General features: G+C 43.1%; 1 protein-coding gene across 2 annotated transcripts in view; it reads right to left on the reverse strand.

Annotated features, from left to right (window-relative positions):
* FMOD (fibromodulin) overlaps positions 1-22,943 on the reverse strand; it is a 176,206-nt gene that overhangs the window by 84,641 nt on the left and 68,622 nt on the right. The window contains exon 1 of one of the 2 annotated variants that reach the window (XM_048497377.1): positions 14,007-14,042. The exons of the other annotated variant lie outside the window; for it this stretch is intronic. The gene's annotated coding sequence lies outside the window, so the exon portion shown is untranslated. Of the gene's footprint in view, positions 1-14,006; positions 14,043-22,943 lie in introns of those variants that run through there. 2 annotated transcript variants of the gene reach the window in all.

Here is a 22,943-nt window from a genome sequence, read left to right on the forward strand (position 1 = left end):
CCCTTTGTGTGTGTAGGAATTTGGCTCTGCACTGCCTGATTGCTTCATTCTCTCCCTCGGATGCACTCCATCCCCCCAAAAGGTGCCTTTCCAAAGCCCCCTTTGTGTTGCTGGATTAAGCATGTATACCCACAACCTCCCCCAGGGACTCGCTTGTTCTCTCCTCCCTCGGAGTAGCCCGGACCCTTCGCTTTGACGTGCGACCCTTGATGACTCTTCCTGAAGCCACTTCCCACCAGGGTCGCCTACCTCCTGCCCTCTCCTGTCAAACAACTAAAGAAAGAGGAGTGTAGGGCGGCCCCTCAGGAGGGGGGGTTACACAGCCAGCAACCTTCACAGGCTGCAAAACAAGCTTCCTCTTCCTTCCCATATTAAATCTAAACACTAACTCGATCCCACCTCCCGCCATCCGCTTCCAGAACTGAGCCTCATGGGACTCGGCCTCCCCCCCCCCGTGAATCTGGGAAAGGCAAGTGTGTTTCCCAAGTCCTTCTTCCTACAGGTTCCCGTGGACTCCGATTCGCCATGACAGGTCACCCCAGCGGGAATGGCTTACAGGAGGAAACTGGAATCTCATCCCTGAGATGGAACGCATCTCTCTAGAGGATCCCATTTGTTATCCTTAGCAGGAACGCCACGCCAACGCCCAAAGACCCGGCACGACCTGGGGAGACGTCTGGGCGACATCACCAGCCAGGCTCCCAGCGCTGCCAGCGCCAGCAAGACCACCCCGAGACACTCCGGAGAACCTCTGTGCCGCTCTCTTTGCGATCATCACCACCAACTCAGCCACCACCATATCCTTTGCCTGCTCTGCTGCCTCCCAGCCGATGGGGCATGACATCGGCCACCCCCTGGCAAGCTTTCACCAGACCAACATCTGGGAGCAGTTTGCTGCCGCAAGCAACGTCTCATCTTTTCTGCCTGGGCTAGTACCTAGGAGTCAGGAGCCTGCTAAGCTCCTGCCTGCTCCTCGCCTGCAAAGCACCCGCCAGAGACTTCCTATGGAGTCTGGGCTGAGCCCCTTCATGAATGCCTCATCCATCAGGGATATCTCTCATGAGCTACTGCACTGGGGACCCGCTGCCCAAACCCTTCCGGCTGGCGCTCTTTCCCTTGTCAACAAGACGGTCGCTAACTTAGTCCAACACCTGCGCCTTATCACCACTCGGGCGCAGCCGGGAACGGGGAACCGGCACTCCGGGGCCCATTCGTCGCTCCTCGGCCAGTTGGAACTGCACACACATGGCAGGTTATTCTCCCCGTGTTCGGAAACATCCTGCTCCCCAGGTCAGTTCCTGGGACTCCATGGGAGAGGACGTTTAACTGCCATTCCCGCCCGACTCCCTGCCGGAACTCTTTGCTGCCTCAGTCGCTTCACCATTGTCCTCTGCAATTCCCAGGTCCCACCCCGGGAGCCCGGACGCTGGGCCACCGGGGCCGGGCTCCGCTCTGCCTTTCAGACTCCTCCCACGGGAGTTTAATGGGGTCGCCTTCCTCCTGCCGAGTTCCCGTCTCCCTCGCGAACTTCCCTAGTGGAGAGTCTCCCGACTCGCCTCCTACAATGTTGCACTATTGGCCGGCTGGCCTGTGCTCCCGCGAAGTCCATCAACTCTACCTCCACCGCCTCTGGATGCCCTGGCCTCCCAGCAGCAGGGATCCCGTCTGCTGACCCTAGACACACCGTGTGGCCGCTATTGATTACGTTACATCACCATGGCTAGGACAATGTACATAATATGTGTGTTGTTTTAATCTTTCTGGATAATTCCCAGCTGATCCACATGAAAGTGCGTGAGCTGCAGTGAAAGCTGTACCTAACCTGAAGTGGCATGCCTTGCTCCCATTGGTGGCTTCAGCCCTCTGGAGCTGGCTGGCCGGAGGATGGTTGGAGTGCTATTGTACAGCCTCCTGCACATGGTTTACCAGTGTGCCTTGTTATCGGATCTTGCTTCGCTCAACCGCGTGTCTACTATTGCCTGTAACGTGTGTAAGCAAAACCCCTCGCATTTTTTACCCCGCAACCAAGATCTACTGTTGCACAAGAAGCTTAATGCATCCTGACCCAAACGGCGGAGGCATAAGCGCCCCTTTAAATCGCCTTTAGCGCTTTCGCCCCCCCGTTTTCTAAAGTCGTAAAAAAGGAGGAGATGTAGTAGTGCACTGCCGACTCCAGCAGTGCCGTAGTAGGAACGCTGGGACGCCAACGGACCTGCGGCCTTGCCGGGTCGTGACGCACTCCTCACTCCTCATCCCTCTATGAGTCACGGGTCGTGAACTGTCTGGGGTTCAATCACCGGGCGCAGGGACAATGGTCTTGCCTCCAGGTGAGAGGATTAGGCTCAGACGCTGCAGACGCCTTTCTCCTCGACGTAGACAGATGTGAGATCATGTATCAAGATGATGATCTCCCGACCTCCCGCTCGGCCCGAACTCCTCTCTCCCAGTCCTCCCTCCTACACGCCCCCGATAGAGTAACAATAAAAGGTGCCAGGAACCGGCAGACGGGAGACTCGCTAGGAACACGGACCTCCGGTCTCCCGCTGCTGGCGATCTCCACCAGATGTTATCTCCGCGTCTCGTCTCGTTCTTACGCTGACCGCGTGGGTCGACTACACTTCTAAGTTACAGATGGAGACTGTGAAGAAACAATCCTGTATTTTCTAGTTACATTTTTTTCTGTAGGACAGAAGGGACCTAATTCCTAAAGTTTTAAGATAAAACACATATCACATATTAACTTGAGATTCCACAGAACTTAGGTTTATTTATGCTCCACATCCAAAAAAACTAGGACACGTTCCTGAAGATTATCTCTCCCAATTGCTGAGCTTGGTGAAACACTCCAAATAAAACACCAAGGCCCCTTCCGCACACGCAAAATAATGCGTTTTCAAACCACTTTCACAACTGTTTGCAAGTGGATTTTGCTATTCTGCACCGCTTCAAAGAGCACTGAAAGCAGTTTGAAAGTGCATTATTCTGCATGTGCGGAATGAGCCCAAGTTAGTAGTTCTTTTACTTTCTATCTCCTTTTGGGTACTGCAGAGCATCTAACAGTATGCTTTTCTTTACAGGACAGGATCTGCTTATAGCTTTCTAATCTTTAATATTATTATGGGTCATGCTACATGATTGTGTTAAGAGAGCAGAGGTTATTGTCTCTTTCTGGATTCTAACATCTCCATATAGTTGATGATGAGAAATCCAGATTTTCCCTTAATGGCTAATGGCTTGTTTTCATCCAAAAATGCTATTGTGAAAGTTACCTGGACTCATGTGTATATTCAGCTGAATAGTGAAGCTGTGTTTAGCATAGCATGCTTGCTTGTGTAATAACTTCTCTCCCACGTGGTCAACTTGCATATCAGTAAAGAAACAGATGTTACCTCCAATATTTCTTTCCAGGAAATTACCGTAACCATGCAAAGCTTTCTTGGAACATGCTATCGCTGGGAAATAAGTGGCATAACATAATGCCATAAAATAATGTAATCAGCACCAAACAAGATTTGTAATCTTGTTCATGCTATTTGATTTACCTCAAATTTTTCAGGGATTTTAGAATTCAAATTCTCTCAGATTACTCCTTAGCAGTCAACTTTGAAGCCTAAGGGTGCCAAGACCCTTTGTGAAATCAGAGAACCTTGCCAGGTAGCCAGAGGGATACTGACACATCTGCCTACAAAGTTTCCAGAGCAGATCAGCCAATTGCATTAAAAAGAGTGAGAATGGCAGAAAGGTCAGGAATCAAAGAGATAAAAAAGGGTGTTGAACCATAAGGAAATTATGATTTTGTGATTTTATTTAAATTTATATCCCACCTTCTCAATTAAGATCAGGCTCAGGGCGGCATACATCCACATTTAAAACATCAAGTATACGATAAATACATAAAACTAGCACTAATATCTAATTTTAAAACACACAGATATCAAATAAACAATCCCTTATTAGGAACTGTCTGAACATGAAGGAAGTTAGAAAAAGGGGAACAATGTGCATTGGTGGTTAGAAGTTGGGAGGCTGGCAGATGGAATTGGCCTGGCAGGTGTTTTGCTAATGCTCAAATGTTTGCTTCCAACACTTGGGAGATATCTTGGACATGATCATTTGTTGTCTGTTTACATCAAGTAGATGCCCATGGACTGTGAACATACCGGCGTATGATAACTGAACGATGACCATTTGAATCTTTATATCTTTTGCTGTTCTTTGCTTTTTGTTTTTTTTAAAGAGGGCTTAAAAAAAAAGATCTACCTGTTCAGTTTGTCTGCTTTCAGTCCAGACTGCCCATTTCCCATAGCAAAATACAGTTCTAAGGAGACACACTTCATACTAGAGGGAAAGAACTGGGTGTTTGCAATGTTCCATTCCCTCTATTTTTAGAAAATGATGTATTTCCAGGAGCATTTCAACTACTTCATCTCAGAAACACTGTTTTCCTTTTCTTGCTCTCACGCTTTTCAGAGCAAGTTCCTTCTGTATTCTGAACACATTTGGTTGTTTTGATTGCATTCAAGAAATCACGATTTCCTGTTGATTTGTCTGGTTTTCTGTGTTTCACATGACACCAATATTATTCAGGTCAAAATACCTTGTCTTTGCCCTACTTCCTCCGTCAATCACCCCACACTGCAAATAGGTCTAATGAGCACCTTTTGAAGTCAACAGGACTTTATCATTAAGATAATTTAATGATGCTTGCCCATTAAGACATTAGCGTGTTTCCTCAATAATAAAACAAGCCATAAATACAAGCTAAAAGCAGGAGAACAGCATAAAATGCCATAAAAATCAGCAGCTTAAAGTAATACTTATAAAACAAACTTCAGACTAAAAACTTACTATAAAAATATATAAATGTTTTAAAAGATGTAACCTGTCAGTTAAAAGAATGGATTAAAAGAAATGTTTTTGCCTTGTGCCTAAAAGCAGATGCTAGGCAAGTCTCAAGGGTCAGTGCAATCCAAAGACAAGGTATGGACAATGATAAAAGTCCTATCTCTGGTAACTACTTACAGGCTGGACAATTTTGGAGAATTTGTTCTTTCAAGAACCACAGCCCCCAGGCATTTAAAGTAAGTAAGAATAAGCACTTTGAATTGTGCCTTGGAACAAATGGGCCACTAGTGCAGATCTTTAATCATAGTGGGTTTTTTAAAACCTAGAGTGTCCCCCTGGCCTCATGATGTCACTTCTGGTTTTCAACAGAAATGATGCTAGCATGCCAGCATAATGCCTGAGGGTCCCCCCATTATTTCTACCCACTGTCCTGCTTCAGAAATTTTAGGAGCCGGTGGGCAACAGTCAAGTTTTCTGATAATTCTCTTGCCATAGTGGAAGACCTGACAACTGTGGCATCATCTGACCCTGTCATTGTTAATGTGGAGTTCAAGTTGGCATGAATGCAAGCAATCTTATCTACAAAGTATTGAGCAAAATGATCACACAAAGCAATCCACCTTCCCCTGCAGGCCAGATCCCAACAGGCTTCTGACCAACTGGAACAGCTCCACTGGCCTATACTACACAGACAGAATAGAAGAGTAAAGTTTCATTGTCACTATCACCATATGTTTTTATTGTATTTTTAATAGGTTAACTGTCTTAGTGACCCCAATGAGGGCAAAAAGGCAGGATATACATTTTGTGAATACGGTAAATAAATATTGTAGATCAAAAGGTGAAAGCTAAGAGATAATGGTTTGCCTAAGCCAGGAGTGGCCAACCTATGGCACTCCAGATGTTCATGGACTACATGGTTCTCAACCTTCTTAATGCCATGACCCTTTAATACAGTTCCTCATGTTGTGGTGACCCCCAACCATAAAATTATTTGTGTCTCAGTTCCTAAGACCATCGGAAATATGTGTTTTCCGACTGTCTTAGGTGACCCCTGTGAAAGGGTCGTTCGACCCCCAACGGGGTCGTGACACACAGGTTGAGAACCGCTGAGCTAAGCACCATAATTTGTTTACCACAACAGACTCCTGGTTAGTTACACATTTTGCCTCATGTGGATTTTGCCACTATTGCTAGTAATGATGTTTGGGGTTAAAGAATTTATTAGCAAAGTAAAAAAATATATTGCGAGCATACAATTGTTCTCCTAGACAATTAAGAACAGATGTGCAAGCTTGACTCTAGTGACTACAAATAGCTGTGAAGAGCCAGATGTGAGGAAGGAAAAGAAGTGAGTGGGGGAAGAAGGGGGTCAAATGTGAAAGAACCACCAAGCTATAGAAAGCAATCCTGGAATCTGACAAACTGAACTTATGCGCCCAGAAGACCTAGACAATTTCAAAGCATCGGTACTTAAGAAGAACTTTGTACAATGAGATCAAAACTCTGTCCAGTTAAGCACCCAATCTGTAGCCAGTCCACTGCCACTGGGGAAGTTCATAAGTAGGACTTTCTAGAAATACACATACAGTACCTTCTGTGACTTGTCACCAGCACCATTGCCTTTTATGGATTAATGCTTCCATAATGGCTGTTTGTTATGAACCTATTTGTGATCAGGTATAAATCCAGGCATATCTGCTGGATCTGACCAAAGGCCTGTATAATCCAGTATCCTGTTTCTAACAGTGGCTAGCTGGGTACTGCATAGGAACCCACAAGCTGCGTATGAAAGACACTGCTGTTTGTTGACACAGTCATTCCCTCCCCAGTAAATGGTATTCAGAGGCATACTGCTTGGGGTTCCATTTAGCCACCATGCCTGATAGATCTATGTCTCATAAATTTCTTTTTCACTGATCAGCTTTTTAATTTAAATGTTATTCAAAAAATTTCATTAAAATTATATAAACTACCGGTGTACTTTTATAACAGAACTCAAAACAACTGCCCGAATGTTCTGCCTTATATTCTGCTCAGGTTTATTTCTTTTCAAATAGAGAGTAAAAGGGTGCCACAGTTCTAAACCAATGCAATTTCCTGACACATTCCAAAATAATTTTTTATAATGCAAGAGCTTATTCATCAGCTATGAATGTCACAGTCTGCTTACCCGCTCTTCCATTATTGGGAATGGTATTTGTTTTCAATATTTTGCAGCTCAACTGAAGGCAGTGATTAATTTTCTTGGTAGATTTCAGTGACTTGTTTTTTTCCAGCATGCATCTTAAACTATCCCAGAATAATTGTATTTACAAGTGAAAACATGCAAGGACTTGCAGAAGGCATCTCACACCCTCATTTCCTTTTCCTGAAATCCCCCATAGCCTTTTTTTCTTTCCTGCTTCCCTCTCTCTTTCAAGGGTTGCCAGCCTCCAGGGGGGCACTGGAGATCTTCTTGAATTACAGTGGATCTCCAAACTATAGTAATCAGGTTTCCCTTAAAGTTGCCAGTTCCAGGTTAGAAAATTCCTGGAGATTGGGGTGCAGAGCCTTGGGAGGGTGAGGCTGAACAATAGCAAGCAGTCAGGACTGGTTGAGTATACATGTCAGGTGGTATTAAGTCACCCAGTGATTGTTGCCAGGCCTAGAATTGCCAACCTCCAGATTGGGAAACCTGAAGATCTTCCAGGATTACAACTGAATTCCTGATGAAACGGATTTGTTACTCTGAAGAAAATGGCAGCTTTGGAGGGTGGATTCTATGACAATATATTTGAGTCCTCTCCCCTCCACTAACCCTGCCCTCTTCAGACTTTGCCAGAAAATTTCCAGGACCTGGGGTTGGCAACTGTAGCCAGGTCTAGGCCCAACAAGTCCTTTCTCAGAGGCATGGAATGGGCTCTGCCCCTTTCCCCTTGCCTTTTTCTGGCAGAACCAGTTATTGAATGCTGTGGTTGCCAAGAATCCATTGCTTAAAGGTACAGGTGCTCTTTTTGTCATCTTTAGGTTTTCAACCCCTTCCCCCATTTTTTTTTAGATTTCCTATTTTTCTTCAAATCTGGAGCCCAGTCACGGGTACAGTCACTGGATTTAAATATCTAAAGATTTGGCAAACTTCACTATTAGAATATAAGATGACAACGTTATTCTACTTTTCCTTCAAAGAGAGGTTATATACAGGGATCCACAACACATGGTTTGGATCATGGAACCACATCACAGTACTATGGAATCTAATGGATTTTCATACCGAATAACATGATAACAGCCAAAATAAATAAGAGTGGCAGTTGCTCTAGAAGGTTCTGTTCTTTTACCAGTAATTCACAGCACAGATTTTGACAAACAAAAGGGAGGTTGGTGGATATTAATGACCTGTGAATGGAATATACTGTACCAGGTTGATTAATTTAATCACTGTTGGTACAATTATTATCATTGTCAGTCAATAATAATATTTCTACTTTGCTCCTGTTTATGAGTTCCTCCAAACGAGTACTGACTGAATTTTTGTAGGAATATTAATAATTTTAGATTACCAGCAAAATTTGAAAAATTGTTGATCTCTCCTATTATCTAGAATAGTTTCCTGTCTTGAATAAATTAACAATAATAGATTGTACAGAATCCAAGTACATAAATAAATATGGAAGGAATTTTCAAATTAAACCAGGCTATTGTCTTTTTCAGTTTGCTGTAGAGTTCAGTGCAGTTCAGATAGGCTTTTTAAATAGTGAATTTGGTATTTCTCTTTTATTTGTGGCTTCCAGGTCCTCGCACAAGCTTAGTCTTGGTGGTTCTTGCTCTTGACATAGAACTCATATGAATACACGTGAAGCTGCCTTATACCACTGGTCCATCAGTATTGTCTATTCAGATTGACACCAGGCCTTGAGGATCTCAGATTGAAGTCTCTCCTACCAACTGCGCCTGGTCCTTTTAACTTGAGCTGCTAGGGGTTGAACTTGGGATTTTCTGCATACAAAGCAGAGGATTTTCCAATTAGCCACAGCCTTTCCCCTAAGTCTACACAGAAAGGCAGACTTATAGCAGCTCCATTTTACTGAGAATCAAACATAAACATAAAATCTCACAGCCTTCTTCACACGAGCACTTCTTTTATTGCCTAGAACCAAGCTAAGAAAAATGTCACATGATAGGATTAAACCTATTCAAATATTCCAGACCTCCCTCCAATTACACAATATATGCATAGCATCTTGATCATCTGCCCTCACTTGGTTTGCACACTTTCAGCCTGAGGGTCAGCAGCTACCATCAGATTGTCCAGATCACAGCACCTTTTTTGGTCCTGATGATCTGGAAGCCCTTCTGAGATTTGTTCTGTAGCTGCTTCATCACATGCCACAACTGGTTCTGTTGGTAGAAAGGAGCCTTTTACAGGAAAAGAGAGAACAACCACAACAACAATAATACCCCTTTCCATTCCATGCAAACACACTGTGTTCTTTCCAACTAGAATGGGATAAAGGCTAGTAGCCACTGATAGATCCATCCTCCATGAATCTGTCTTTCTATTTTAAGTAATCTATCCTTGTGGCTATCAGTGCATCCTCTGAGAGCCAAATCCACATTTTAATCACTTGTTGCATAAATATTTCCTTTTGTCCATCTTCCCTGCCCATCAACTTCATTGGATGTCCATGAGTTCTAATATTTTTAGGAGAGAGAGAAGTTAACATTGTCAACTCTCTCCATGCCAAGGATAATCTTATAAACCTCTGTCATATCTTAGTCTTAGGCCGTTTCTGCATGGCCAGCTGAGCGGGAGTGCATTGGCATAGTCTATGCCGATGCACCCCCTGGGACTGTTCGCATGCACAGGCTGTGCCACTCCCAAACGACTCTTACCTTCTGCTGTTTTCCATCGCATTGTGGAGGTCATGGGAAGAGCGTGGGAAATGGAAGTCAGCATTTCCCAAAAACCTCACTCCCCAAGCAAGGTTCAAACACACCATGGGGGGCGGGGGGGGGGGGGGGGGGGCCGCTGCATCGCTGCAGCAGCACCTGTGCAAAGGCGCCCCCAATAGTGTTTTACTGGGTTGAAATCGTTGATTTCAGCCCATGTGGAAACAGCCTTAGTCATCTCTTTTCTAAACTGAAAAGTCTTAGGCCTTTTGTGCATATTTGGTTTCTTTGGGTCAAGCATATATTAACTTTGGATCAGATTTTTCAATTGCACTTGTGTGTCCTCCCCCCCCCCCCGCCTTTTCAGAACTCACTGTGCCACAGATCAGAGAAGCCCTACATTTTTGGAGAGTGGGCAAAGTGCAGTTTCCCTGCCTGTGCAGGAAAGTGAAGCACACCACTGTGCATTCTGCTTCATTCAGCTTTTCCGCTCCTCCTTTCCTTCCCCCACCCATGCAGGAGTAGTTCTGCCCACTCCCCACTGACATTTCTAGGTGGGTTTTTTTCTACTTTTTTCATTTTGACACTTTTGATTTATTGCTCCTGCAGTCTGTAGTTAAAACAGCTTTTAAAAAAGAGGCAGCGAACCATTTCCCAACCTGAAAGCAAGGGTCAGGCAAAATAGCAACTAGGCTCAGGGGAAACAGCAGGGCATCTCCTCACAGGTAAACCAGGAAGTATGGGGAGACTCCACTGTGAAACACAGAGCCATGCGGCAAACTGTAAGTACCTAAGAGAGTCAGATTCTTCAACCTTTCCTCATGAGATACATGTTCCAACTCCTAATCATCTTGGTTACACTCTTGTACTGGTTACAACTCTGTGGTTTTCTTTGTGTGATATGGTGACCAGAACTGCACACAGTTTTTCAAATCAGGCCACATCATAGATTTATATGGGCCATTCTATTTTCAGTTCCTTTCCTAATAATCCCCACCACAGTGTTTGACTTTTTCATGGCTGCAGCACACTGGGTTGACACATTTTTTAGCTATCTGCTATGGACCCAAGATCTCTTTGCATCTCAGTCCCAACAAGTTCAGACCCCATTAATATTTATTTGGGATTTTTTGTGCCAATGTGCACCACCTTACACTTACTAACATAGAACTTTCATTCTTGATTCTGTGGATAGTTAAGATTTCAAGCAGTTTCACATAGTGAGTTTTAAATAAAAGCTCTGCTTACGGAATGTTTCCTTAATGACCACTAGTGGCCCGTTGAATTAATCTTCAACTATGTTTATATAACATACCTGGAGTGAATGACTACAAACAGCGGGATCATGGTGATAATCCATGCCCCTGTCTATCCATGTTCAGTCTATATGGAACATACAAATCACATAGTGTTCTTTTCATGTGATTGAAATCGTAAGGTTCCTGATAATAGGGAGGCAGCTGTTCCTTACTCATACACATTCACTCATTCTAGAGTTATCACTGAAACAGAAGAGACCTTGGTGGACAATTAATAGACATTCAGAAAACACATATTGTTTACTGTTGACTGAAAATTATATAACATCCTTAGCCCTTAGGGGATGGGGCGGTTTACAAATATAATAATAAATAAAAATAAATAAATAAATAAATCCTTTGTCATTACGAGCTCTAAAGGTGTTAGCTCACCAGAGCCAAAAGACTGAAGGAGGAGCTCTTGAGGCCAGCTATATCCAGTTGGAGCTGGAAGAACAGAAGATCTATAATACCTCCACTACTTGTTTCCTGTTCTATTTGCATAGTTTCAAAGGGGTCATCTCACCAGAGGTTTGTGAGCTGAAGGGTTCTTGCCTTGTGGCTCTTAACCTATGGCTTGCAGCCAGGACCCCAGCCATTTCACACTGCAATTGGAAGATATCCCACCAGTGTGGGAGTAAGAGAGAATAACCAGTTGTGTACCTGGAACTCAGGAGTAGTGCTGACTTAACAGTGGACTAAAGCAACATCTATTAGACAATGTTAACTTCAGTAAGTTAACCTTGGGCTGCTTTATGGCTTCTCTGTGGATAGTAGCAAGCTGATGGTGGGTGGTTTCTTGATTATTCTGGAGGCAATTTTACTTGGAATTTTATTTGGAAATTTTACCTGGAAATTTTACTTGGAATAAGATGTTTGATGAATGTACAATTTCAATGTAGGTCAGAGCTGATGGATATGAGTGTGCGAACGTTCAAAGAAGGCCACTGTCAGGCAAGAATGCTCACTGTCCTTCTAAGCTCCATAGTATCTCAAGAGATACTGATGTAAGGATCCCTATTTCTTCTGAAACTTCTTTAATATCGTACAATAACAGATCAGTGAGGAACAAAACTTGACTCCTGTCTGGGTTCTTGAAGGAAAAGAAACTTGATCTGGCTTGTATAACTCCACCTGATTCTGTGTCCCTTCATCAGCTGGCACTGCAGACCAGGGAGGAGGGGTGGCTATCATCCTCCATGAGCCTTTCCTCTTTAGCAGACTTCCAGTGCAAACTATCAGTGGCATAGATTGTATGTTCCTTAAGTTATGCATAGTCTATGTTTATGGGCAGCCAAATTCACCAGTAGGTACACTTTCTGAGTTGGCTGCTTTTAGGATGATGCAAGAGATACCTAAACTGATGGTTCTTGGGGACATCAATATTGATGCCAAGGGTTCCTTGCCAGGGTCATTCCCAGAGGCAGAGCGAGGGGAAATGGTGTCCGGGGCGCATTCATGTCATGAGACCCTGCTGCAGTGCCACCCGCCCAGCCCTGGAATGCCTCGCCATGCCCCCCCCACGGCCTGACCTCATCTCCACCATGCCTCCACTTGGGGCATCATGTCCCCCACCCCATGGGTGCTACGTCACTGGCCATTCCTTGATTTTGTAGCCTCTTTGGTTGCCTCTTTCAATTCTGATGGGCCAACACATGAAAAAGGTCACACTTTGTACTTAATCTTTTGTACTGACCCTGTGAGGGAGGTTTGGTCTTGGGGTTGGAAGTTAAGCCTGGTCTGACCTCTGTCTACTCAAGGTAAGGATGAATGTGGTTACAATACTCCACAGAGGAGGAATACTACACAGAGGAGGAAGGCCAGTTAAAATGGTCCATACACACATGTGTGAAGTATATAAAGCCTTCTCTCCCAAAATAAACAACAATGTTCCTGATACTGAGAAAACTCCATGCTTATGTGACTGATTTTGAATTATGCTCTCATCAAACTCTGCCTCAGAAAAGGACCTGTTTAGTGTAGTACATAAATAATCATATTTTACTGCAGGCAACCAGATCCCAAAAAGGTAAGGCAGAAGGAAACTTGTGGCTAAATTGGAGGTAGAACTCCAAGATTTTTTACTTCTAAGTTGATCTCAAAAACAGATGAAAATAACTAGGCACAGAAAATTTTGAATGTATTCCACAAGCAGTGCTACTTTGCTTTGCAGAAACTATTTATGAGTTTGGAAAAGAAAATGAGCTTGATGAGCTTTTCTTTGGTTAGAATGATGTAAACAAAACTCCTCAATTCCAACAATTTTTCATTTTGGCTTTTAATGTTTTATACGTGTGCCAATCGTCCTTCTGGCTCTGGTGTCTCCCAACTACACTTGCATATGTGTCCTGTTTCAGAGGCTGCATTAAAAAATAAACAAAATCCCTCTAACTCACATCACCAAATGTTACCATTGGCTACACTTGCAGAGCCTGGAGCTCAAGGACTAAAGAGTTTTTGTTAAGAGTAAGTAGCAGCAAAGCTGGTTTCTAAATAGTTTTACATTTTTCTTTCCTCCTCACTTTCCTTTTCTGTCTGGCTTTATAAACCACCAAGTTCTTGACCTTCACAGCCTTCTGATACCTTAATACTCAAAAATGAAGGGAAACACCCGTTTCATCTTCCCCATTGCATGACAACTATGGTTCCCAATTTATTCTCTCAAACAAGATATTCGCTGGATTCTAACTGCGTGCAAAAGCACAGCAAAATAAATGGTGCTTGGAAAACTGCACAGGTGGAGAAGTACCAGAAGGATATGGTGAGATGCAGAATACCACGGCTACAATTTATGTCATTGTCAACCTGCTGTACACAGTGACTATACTAACAATGGTGCAAGACAATTATGTGGAGAAAGCCACATTCAGATGTACATTGGTAGAACTCACATTAAAAGTACTCATTTTCTCAGCTATACAAAGGAATGCTCTGAAGGGTGAGAAGGCTCTTCTGGTTTCCCTCCCAGCCTGCTTTTGCCTTCTGCCTTACCTTTTTGTGATCTGGTTGTCTGCAGTAAAATCTTCTTTGATCCCAAAGGTAGCCCGGCTCCTACCAGGCCAAGGTGGCTTACCCTGTAGGGGTGGCAAAAGGGGTGCTCACAGATTTATTTTTACATATAGGCCTGTTATGCATGCAGTGTTTACCCTACAGCTCTCTTCTTCACATTGGGGTTTCTCTGTGATTTTCTGACCTCACCAGATTACCCTGCTGTGAAGTGTCCCGAACCAAGCCCCCCAAAAGGGGTTAACACATGGCCATCTCCTTTGCTTTCCCTGCAAAGGCAGGAGGAAAGTTGCACTTTATCTGCTTTCAGAAACCACAGGGATTCCTTGATCTGCAATTTGGTAAATTCAGAAGTAGGGAGGACATGTGTGAATCTGAGAATCTGATCCAAAGGAAATGAACACTCACTGTGAGGCAGACCACAAATGCATAATCAGCCATAGAGTCTCATAGTTTATTAAGAACTCCCCAAGCATGACCAGGTGTGGCAAGTGGCACAATAGTTGCTTGAAGTTGAACTCAATTTATTTATTTTTCAACAGAACATCCAGCTGCAGTCCCTAATGTATTTAAAGGAGGGCATATTAAGAAAAGTATGTCAGACACACTCGATAAGCATCCGGAGTTTGGAACATAAACTGAAATAGCACATAAAGCAAAAAGAAATGTCTTCCTTGCATCTTAGCTCGATGGAGAACAAGGCAAGGATTTCAGGGCAAAGGCACAAACAGAAAAAGATGAGTAGCCATAACAGAAAATTGGCTAGCTGAATCACTCTACAAATGCACTGTGATTTACAGAGCAGGGTGTGTGGCCGGATTAACATCTGAACCACATATAACTTCACAATATATCAAAATAATGTCTCTAAATGGCTCTAATGATGCTCAAGAATACTTTATGTTACTAGTTTAAATCCTTCCAAGATTACTAGTAATCTCATCATCAAACAGCATTTTGGCGAGCCTTAGTTAATAAATCTGCTAGCTATCCAAGCAGTTTCTAGATTTAACAGCATGTCAGTTCAGTAATGAACAAACTGGCAATCCTTGAGGCCCATTTTTCCAAATTTAAGCATTAGAAAGAGAAATTCAGTACAGACATTAAAATATCAAAAAGCAAATTACATCAAACGCCCTTTCAGAGACCAGTTCCATGCAACACAAATAAAATGTTTTGAGGCTGGAATATAAAACGTTAACACAGCCCTGAAGAAAGGAGTTTGTTGGAAGCAGTTCAGTCCAAGTTCCTGCAAAAGATCCTTGGAGTTCCATGATGCATTCCAAACGCCCTCCTCAGATTAGAAACTGGCTTGATCCCTGTGGAGACCCATGGATCCATGCAACCAACTACTGGTTAAAACTTACCTTTAGTCAATGGGCCTAGCACCTCTAATCCTTGTCAATAACCATTTCTTGGCAAAGCACAATTGAGGGGAAACTTCAGAGATACAGCCTCTCTGCTCAAGCCTTACTACACCTGTCGTACCAGAAAGTGACAAGGCAACAGCATTGGAATCATGTCCTTCAATAAGAACTTTTAAATAGTGGTTCCATTCTTTAAATCCATTTATATGTTCTTCTGTCCTGAGAGGTTTTTTTAAATATAAATATCAGTTTAGGCTGTTTAATGTCGCTGTTGAATGTTACTGTTTTTATTACCCTTGCTTTTTACTAGCTTGTTTATAATGGCAAATGCTGTGGTTTTCCCCAAGTTGTTTTCTCTCTTTAGAAATCCCAATGTAAGGTACAAACCTTTAGAAAGTGTGGAACACTTGCTCCCTTTGTAAATTTGCCATGATCGGGTGCCTAAATAGAAGCCACTCTTTGAAACCAGTGTTGATGTGGAGCATCAGTCCAAGCATTGAAAGTGCTATACAAATGTTATGTGTTGTCAAAAGTAATAAAAATAACAAATAGATCCCTTGCATAGAGAAGGGGTATCAGTTTTGGATTGGAAATGAGGTCCCTGAACCCTGTGGAAGTTTGTTGATTGTCACATTGGATGAATGGAGCACCTGGGGGGGGGGGGAACAGCTTTCTCCTGCACACTGCTACATTAAAGAATACAATCATGACAGTTAATCATGCAAAGTGATTGACAGCAACTGTCTTGCATATGACTTCCAGATGTACATTTAGTTAAAGGCAGTGGCTGGGATAGAAAGATTTACAGACCTACTCCAGTGCATCCAAAGGTTTTGTTCCAAGGTAACTGACCTACCTCCTGCCACATGAGAAACAATTTTTAAAACTAAGGAGGCCTTCCCAAGCAGTATTTAATATGGCACACAAGAGTCTTTAGTTCGAAGGAGAAAAGTAAAAGATTCTAGGCATTCTCAAGAATCTAGATTCTGGCTGTAATGGGTGAACATAATCAATTCTTCTAAGCATAGTTTGACAATATTTCTACCCATGTGTTCTTTTATAACAGTCAATCATTCAGAAAAATCTACATTTTTCCCAGAACAATGATTTAGGACCATTTTGAATCATTAACTACACACTGGCCCTTTCTGCATAAATCACCTAAACCCGAGGTGGGATCCAGCAGGTTCTCACAGATTCCCGAGAGTAGGTTACTAATTATTTGTGTGTGCCGAGAGGGGGTTAATAATTGGTGATTTTGCCACATGTTTTTTGCCTTAGTTACTCCCCTCCTCTCAGCAGTAGCGTTCAGAACTTGAAGCAGCCTAGCAGGAGGTGCACCGGCATGCGTGGCAGCCTGCGCCTGCGTGCATTCATTTCCCACCCAAGGACCGGCGCAGCGGCTGCGTCCTTGCCACAGCCCTGCCCAGGAATGCCCCGCCACCGGAATGCCCGGCCACGCCCCCATTGTGCCCTGCCCAGCCCCATTGGCGCTACGTCACAGTTTGAATCCCACCACTATGGGAACCTGTTACTAAAATTTTTGGATCCCACCACTGACCTAAATGTTTCTAAAACATTTCCAACCTCCACTTCTTTACAACTATGCATCTCCACACTCACTGATTCATGGCCACCATTGCATTATCCCCACCCCTTTTGTGTTTTGTGTTGAATCGATGTTTCAATACTTTAAAGCCTCGTGCTGCAATCCACTACTCCTCGTATATTCAGTGCTTTGAAGATTGGCCCTCCCCCAAATAAAAAAGACAATCAGAAATGCTGCAAATAAACTGACAAGACAGAGTGAGAGAATGGAGCTGAGCAGAAAGTTCAGGGAAGCAGAGAAGCATGGGAAATATAGTCTGTAGATCACACAGGAACTAAAGATGTTCCAAAATGTTTCAACCAGAAAATAATTTAAAATGTTTTGAGGCTGCAAATAAAACATTTTTGGGTAAGGCAATGTAGAGCTCCATGGAGGAAATGTTTTCTTTTCTGTCTCAACATGTTTTAAAATGTTTGTGCAGAAAGGGCCACTGCCATTAAACATTTCAGATCTGTTGTTGGACATTTTGTTCTAAAGCCCTTTGTTTCTTTAGAGTTTATTTGCTTTTTACGGGTGCAACCGTTCTTTCAAAAATAATCCACCACAGTGGTTAAACTATTGTAGTGGAGCTTGTAGTAGACAGTATAAAAGGCACGGTAGCTACCATTTATACTAACTCTACATGATGTTAAAACAACTGCTTCAACTCCTTCAACACTGAAAAGTAACACAATAGCTCCTAATATTTATAGATACCTGCAACTGACAATATTAATCACATATTGAAGGATAATGTCAAAGTCCATAATATGCACCACTGAATTCTTATAACTGAGGAGCTTGTCACTGAGGTTGCCAGATAGGTTTGCTCATTGAACATTATTATGCTTTTTCTTTGCTGTGTTTATAGCACAATATGGAATTTTCTGGACAGACATAATATCCGGAGGGGGGGGGGGACCCGGGATCACACATTTCAAGATGTTTCTGTGTCGGTTTCTCCCTCTTCTTGGCAGCCCGTTGGTGCATTCAGGCTAGGAGGAAGAACTCCAGGTGATTATGCATGCCCCTGGTTTACTTCAACGTTTCCGCACATGTGCAAACTGTCCCATTTTTCCAACATTCTGATTGGCTGCAGGCAGCGAGGCAAAAAAATAAACTGGTCCGTCTCTTGCGGTGTTTGCATCGGAGTGGCAGCAGCACAGTTAAAAAAAAAGAATAGCTAATTTATCTTTTTTTAAAGCCGCAGGATAAGGGAAACCTCGCAGGGCAGGCCCAAGTTAGACCCGGAAGCCATATGGAAGTCATGGCTGAACCGGGATGTTTCATCTCCTTATCCCAGGATGTATGGTCCATGCAGAAAACGCCTATGTTCAAGGAGTAAAGATACAGCTGGGACATTGTTACTCACCAGTGAAACACATGCTTTCCCACAGAATGTTCCAAGTTCAATTCCTGATATCAAGTAGCAAAAGCTGGAAAAGAGCAAAGATGATAGAGCAAAAGCTGGAAAGATACTAAGATGATAGAGAGCGACTACCAATCGGAATAACAGGCATAACAGGCATAGGTGCCAGGTAGATCACAGGTAGATTCGTATGTTCAAGTATGTAGTGTGTGCTCTGCTATTAATTTATTTGGCTTACATGCATATTCTATTCAGTTTTACAGAAAGCAGTCCATTGCCAGATTAGAGCCATATGGCATCCTGATACTGTTTTATGTGTGCATATTGTAACTCTATTTTCCCTTAAACGTTTATAGCAGCCTTTCATTTTCATTGAGGAAAGAAAGAGAATATAATGAAAAATATCAATGAAACTTTGCACTATTTCAGTCCATATGGACTCCCACACTTTTGGGGGCCAAGAAGATTTCTCTATATCACTTACAGATGAAATGAGAAACAGTGGCCCTAGCCATGGCAATAGAGAAAATTACATCTTGAAATGTGGAGCATAATACAGAACACAACCTTTTTCTCACAGATGCATACGGAAAATTACCATAACAGATACTAGTCATGTGCCAAGTATGCGCTCAGAAGCCAGATATTCGGAGTCACTTCAAATCACTGGAAGCTTTTCCTTAATGGAAGTGTATTATTTGGTGTTGCATCATTTTAGGGAATTGCTTCACTGTTCTAAAATAACTAACCAAGGCTGGGTTGTATTTAAAAACCAGTTAGAAAAACATATTGGGAAAAGGTGGTCTTTCGACAAAGTAGATTTGCTGCTGTCCTGTATCACATTTCTCAAGTAAAATTTCTAATGTTTTCTCAGACTACAAGGAATGGAATTAATTTACTATACTCATAAAAAATGGAACATACCAGTCATTATACCAGGATGTAAAGTATATGTCTTCTAGGTAATGTAGCCAAAGTGTCAGGTTCCTCATGTCTTTGATCTTTTTATTGAAAGTTTTCATTGGAATGTGGGATTCTGATTCAAAGGATGAAAATTTCTTGGGAAGAGAAGAAAATGTGCTCACAAAATATGCTAGTAATGAAAATATGCAAAGAAGCTGAAATGGATAACTACTCAGTGTTCTGAAATTATAAACATCTGGCAAACCATGGTTTGTTGAAGGCTTTCACGGCCAGATTCAACTGGTTGTTGTGGAATTTCTGGGCTGCGTGGCCGTGGTCTGGTAGATCTTGTTCCTAATGTTTCACCTGTATCTGTGGCTGGCATCTTCAGAGGTGTATCACAGAGAGAAGTATCTTCTCTCTCTTCTACACACAGCCTGGAAAGCCCACAACAACCAAACCATGGCGTATCTGCAACTTCTAAATATGACGATAGAACTGGGCCAGTGAGTGGATTCCAATGGTGGGATTCAGCCGGTTCGCACCAGTTCTACTGAACCGGTTACTAAAAGACAGCTGCTCTGAGGCATTAAAAGCCCCGTCCTTCCCTCTCCAAGGGAAGGGGGAGAAAGGGGGCTCTCCCAAAGGCCACACCATTGGCTCAGAGTGCGCAGCCTGATATGCAGCCGGCCAGCCCCCTGAGGGGGCCTCCGGTGGCTGCCGCCCACCTAGGCCTCCTGGTCAATGCTGGACAAAGGCTCCCCCTGGGCTGTGCAGCTGACCCCCAGGCATGCAGCCCACTCTGAGGCCAGCCACCTCCTGTGGCCAGCTGGTGAAAGAAACCCAATCCCTTTGGTGGCCAGGTGGCTGGCATGGCGACATGTGGGCAAAACCACAACAACAGCCTTCCCACACCTCATCTTGGCCCAACATCAAAAAGGGGGCACAGCAGCCAGGTAAGTGGGTGGAGGGGGGGCAAACTAGTAGCTAAATAATTAGAATCCCACCACTGGTGGGTTCTGAATATAAACATTGGTCAGGTGAGTCCTGAAGAAAATTTCTGCACATGGAGAGGTGACATTTACTAATTCCTCCCTTGTTTTGACAGCCTTGTACTCCTCCCCCCAAATGCTGTTCCTGGGGATCTCCCATCTCCCAGGAACAGCATTTCAGAGAGCATTTGGGACCTCAGCAAGGAAAAACCATTTTGCTAATGAAAACTCCTTCTATCCATGGAAATATTTCACCAGATCCATTCCTTTCTTTAGAATGATTGAAGACTACAGAACTGAACAATCAACTGTTAGTCTATACCACTGGATGAGGACGTTATCATTGTTTCAAGAGGTATCCTTCAGTATCTGATGTATACAAAGTACAGAAGCAAATCCTGTATCACTACAGATAACAAAGACTCTTTGGGGATTTTATCCAGCACCAAGTTTATCAAGATCTTAACTTCACATTTATGCTCCTTTGTAAAAAGCTCCACCTGCTGTTTTCTGCCCATCAAGCCATTGTCCAGCCTCCCTATCTCCCTATCTCTTAGCAACAATTGCTCATGCACCTGGCCTGGGGAGGATGGGCAGGAGATTGTACACCCGTGTTATGGAGTAGCAGATGTGTAACAGATCACTTAGCTAAAATAGAAAATAAATATGTGTGCTAGTTTTTAGTGCTGGAAAAACTAGCAAATCCATGGAAAATAGGACCTTCTTGATCACTGCACATTTCTTGACAGGAAGATGGTGCTGGATGGTAAAGAAGAGAAGTATGTCTCTTGAGCTTGATGAAAGCTGCTTCACAGTTTATTCATTCCCAAGAGAGATTCAAAGAGTCATCAAGTATATTAACATTTCCCATAAAAAATCAACAAGATTTATTTGTAGACAGAAAGCTGAAGATTCAGTTCCAAAGCTTCATTAAATGCTGTAGAAGGATACTGATCCATAAACAGGGTGAGTATCTAGTTATTTATCTTTATGATGGCAAGAAAAGACCAACAGAAATCTATACTGCACTGCACAAAGTGATACCTTAAATCATCTTGTCAAACTGTAAGAAAATTCCATCGGCTGGAACACAATCAGGTTGTGTGCCTTCAGTTTAACAACCCCTTTAACACAGTTTGGTTACTAGCCTTTTCTCATAAACGGAGAATTCGTGTAGCGATATGACATGGTGGTTTATTACATGATGAAATCTTCACATAGGGAAGGGATTTTGGTGGCGTGGCTGGTTTTGTGGATGTGTGGTTGCTTGTGATTCACAAACTATAATAGGTTAGCACCCAAAAGTATTCTTAGAAGAGCTGATAAATAACAGTAATGACGGAGCTTCTACAAAACTGATTGCTTCACAAAATTACCTCTCCCAAATGGCTGTGACAATACAAAAGAGGAGTGAAAGGGCTGGATTATGCCTAAAGTTTCTGTATGTGTAAGGGTGGGAGGGACATTTTTGCCAATTCTCTCTTCCTGCAGCTGATTTCCAACCCTGCAATTTATTCCCAGGGAAGTTTCCTCACCCTCTGGGAGCAGTATTTTAAGACACTTTTTACACTGCAGTGATAGGGGGAGGTTTAGAGAAGTCACTGTTTTGTAGATGGAAATCTTTCTGGCTATGGAAGTTTCAGGTGGGATCTAAGCCAATGTGAACGTTACATTACACATTCTACTTTGTAGGTGAGTTTTACATTATGTTGGGACCCTGGGAGGCAGGGGCACATCAAACCAGCTCTCTGTCTAGCAAGAAGGTGATGCAAGATTAGCTGCATGCCTATTGTTTATTGAGCTGTATAGAGATGCTTTTCTTGACATTTTTGCTCCTCCAGATCCCCATGTTTTCTATTTTTTGCTTATGTAGATAGAAATACTGCTTGACCTTGGCAGTACTGCTTGACCTTGGCAGTAAAAAGTCCTTGCCTGTTTTGAAAACATGGGCAATTGATTGGTAGGTTTGCAGTCCATTCCTTATTTCTAGGAACACATCATTCATTCATTTCAGAAATACTCAGCGAAAAGATGAAATACACCATCTGTTAAAAATTATAATTCATTGCAAAGACAGTATATTTTTAAAATATTCTCATGACATTTTCTTACAGCTTCACAATGTTCTTATTTCAGGATCTTTAGTTGGCAACTCATGACCTTTGGGGCTTTTATTCCCTCAGTTTAAGCTCCTCACATTTCTAATTTGCATTTAAAGATCATTTCTGCACAGTCCAAATATCCCAGGTTGAACAAGGGAAATATCCCGGTTTGGCCACGAAGTTTGCACGGTTCCTGATCCTAAAGTGGGTTTGTCCTGCAATATTTCCCTCATCCTGGGATTCTCAAAAATCCCTTGGTGAGCCTGCTACTATGCAAACACCATGGGAGCAGAACCAGTTATTTTCCCTGCCCAGCTGCCTGATCTCCCTGGCCCGCCGCCTGTCCCCCTAATCTCCCCACCTGACATCATGTCAGTTTTCAACCCTGTTGAGCTGCCGACTGTTGCAGCCCGCCCCTCCTGAAATGTTCCCCCAAGCACATTTTTTTCTCATAGTATAGACTGGGTGCCATTTCGCCTGGGTTAATCAGGAGTGGAGTCCCAAAATGTCCCCGTTTTCTTGTCTGTACATGGTTGCTCAGAGTGCATAGCTAGGGAGATGTGCACTTCGGGCTGAATGTTAGTGGGCATTTCATGAGGCA

Source organism: Sphaerodactylus townsendi, linkage group LG05 (assembly GCF_021028975.2).
Source record: "Sphaerodactylus townsendi isolate TG3544 linkage group LG05, MPM_Stown_v2.3, whole genome shotgun sequence".
In the NCBI taxonomy this organism is placed as follows: domain Eukaryota; kingdom Metazoa; phylum Chordata; class Lepidosauria; order Squamata; family Sphaerodactylidae; genus Sphaerodactylus; species Sphaerodactylus townsendi.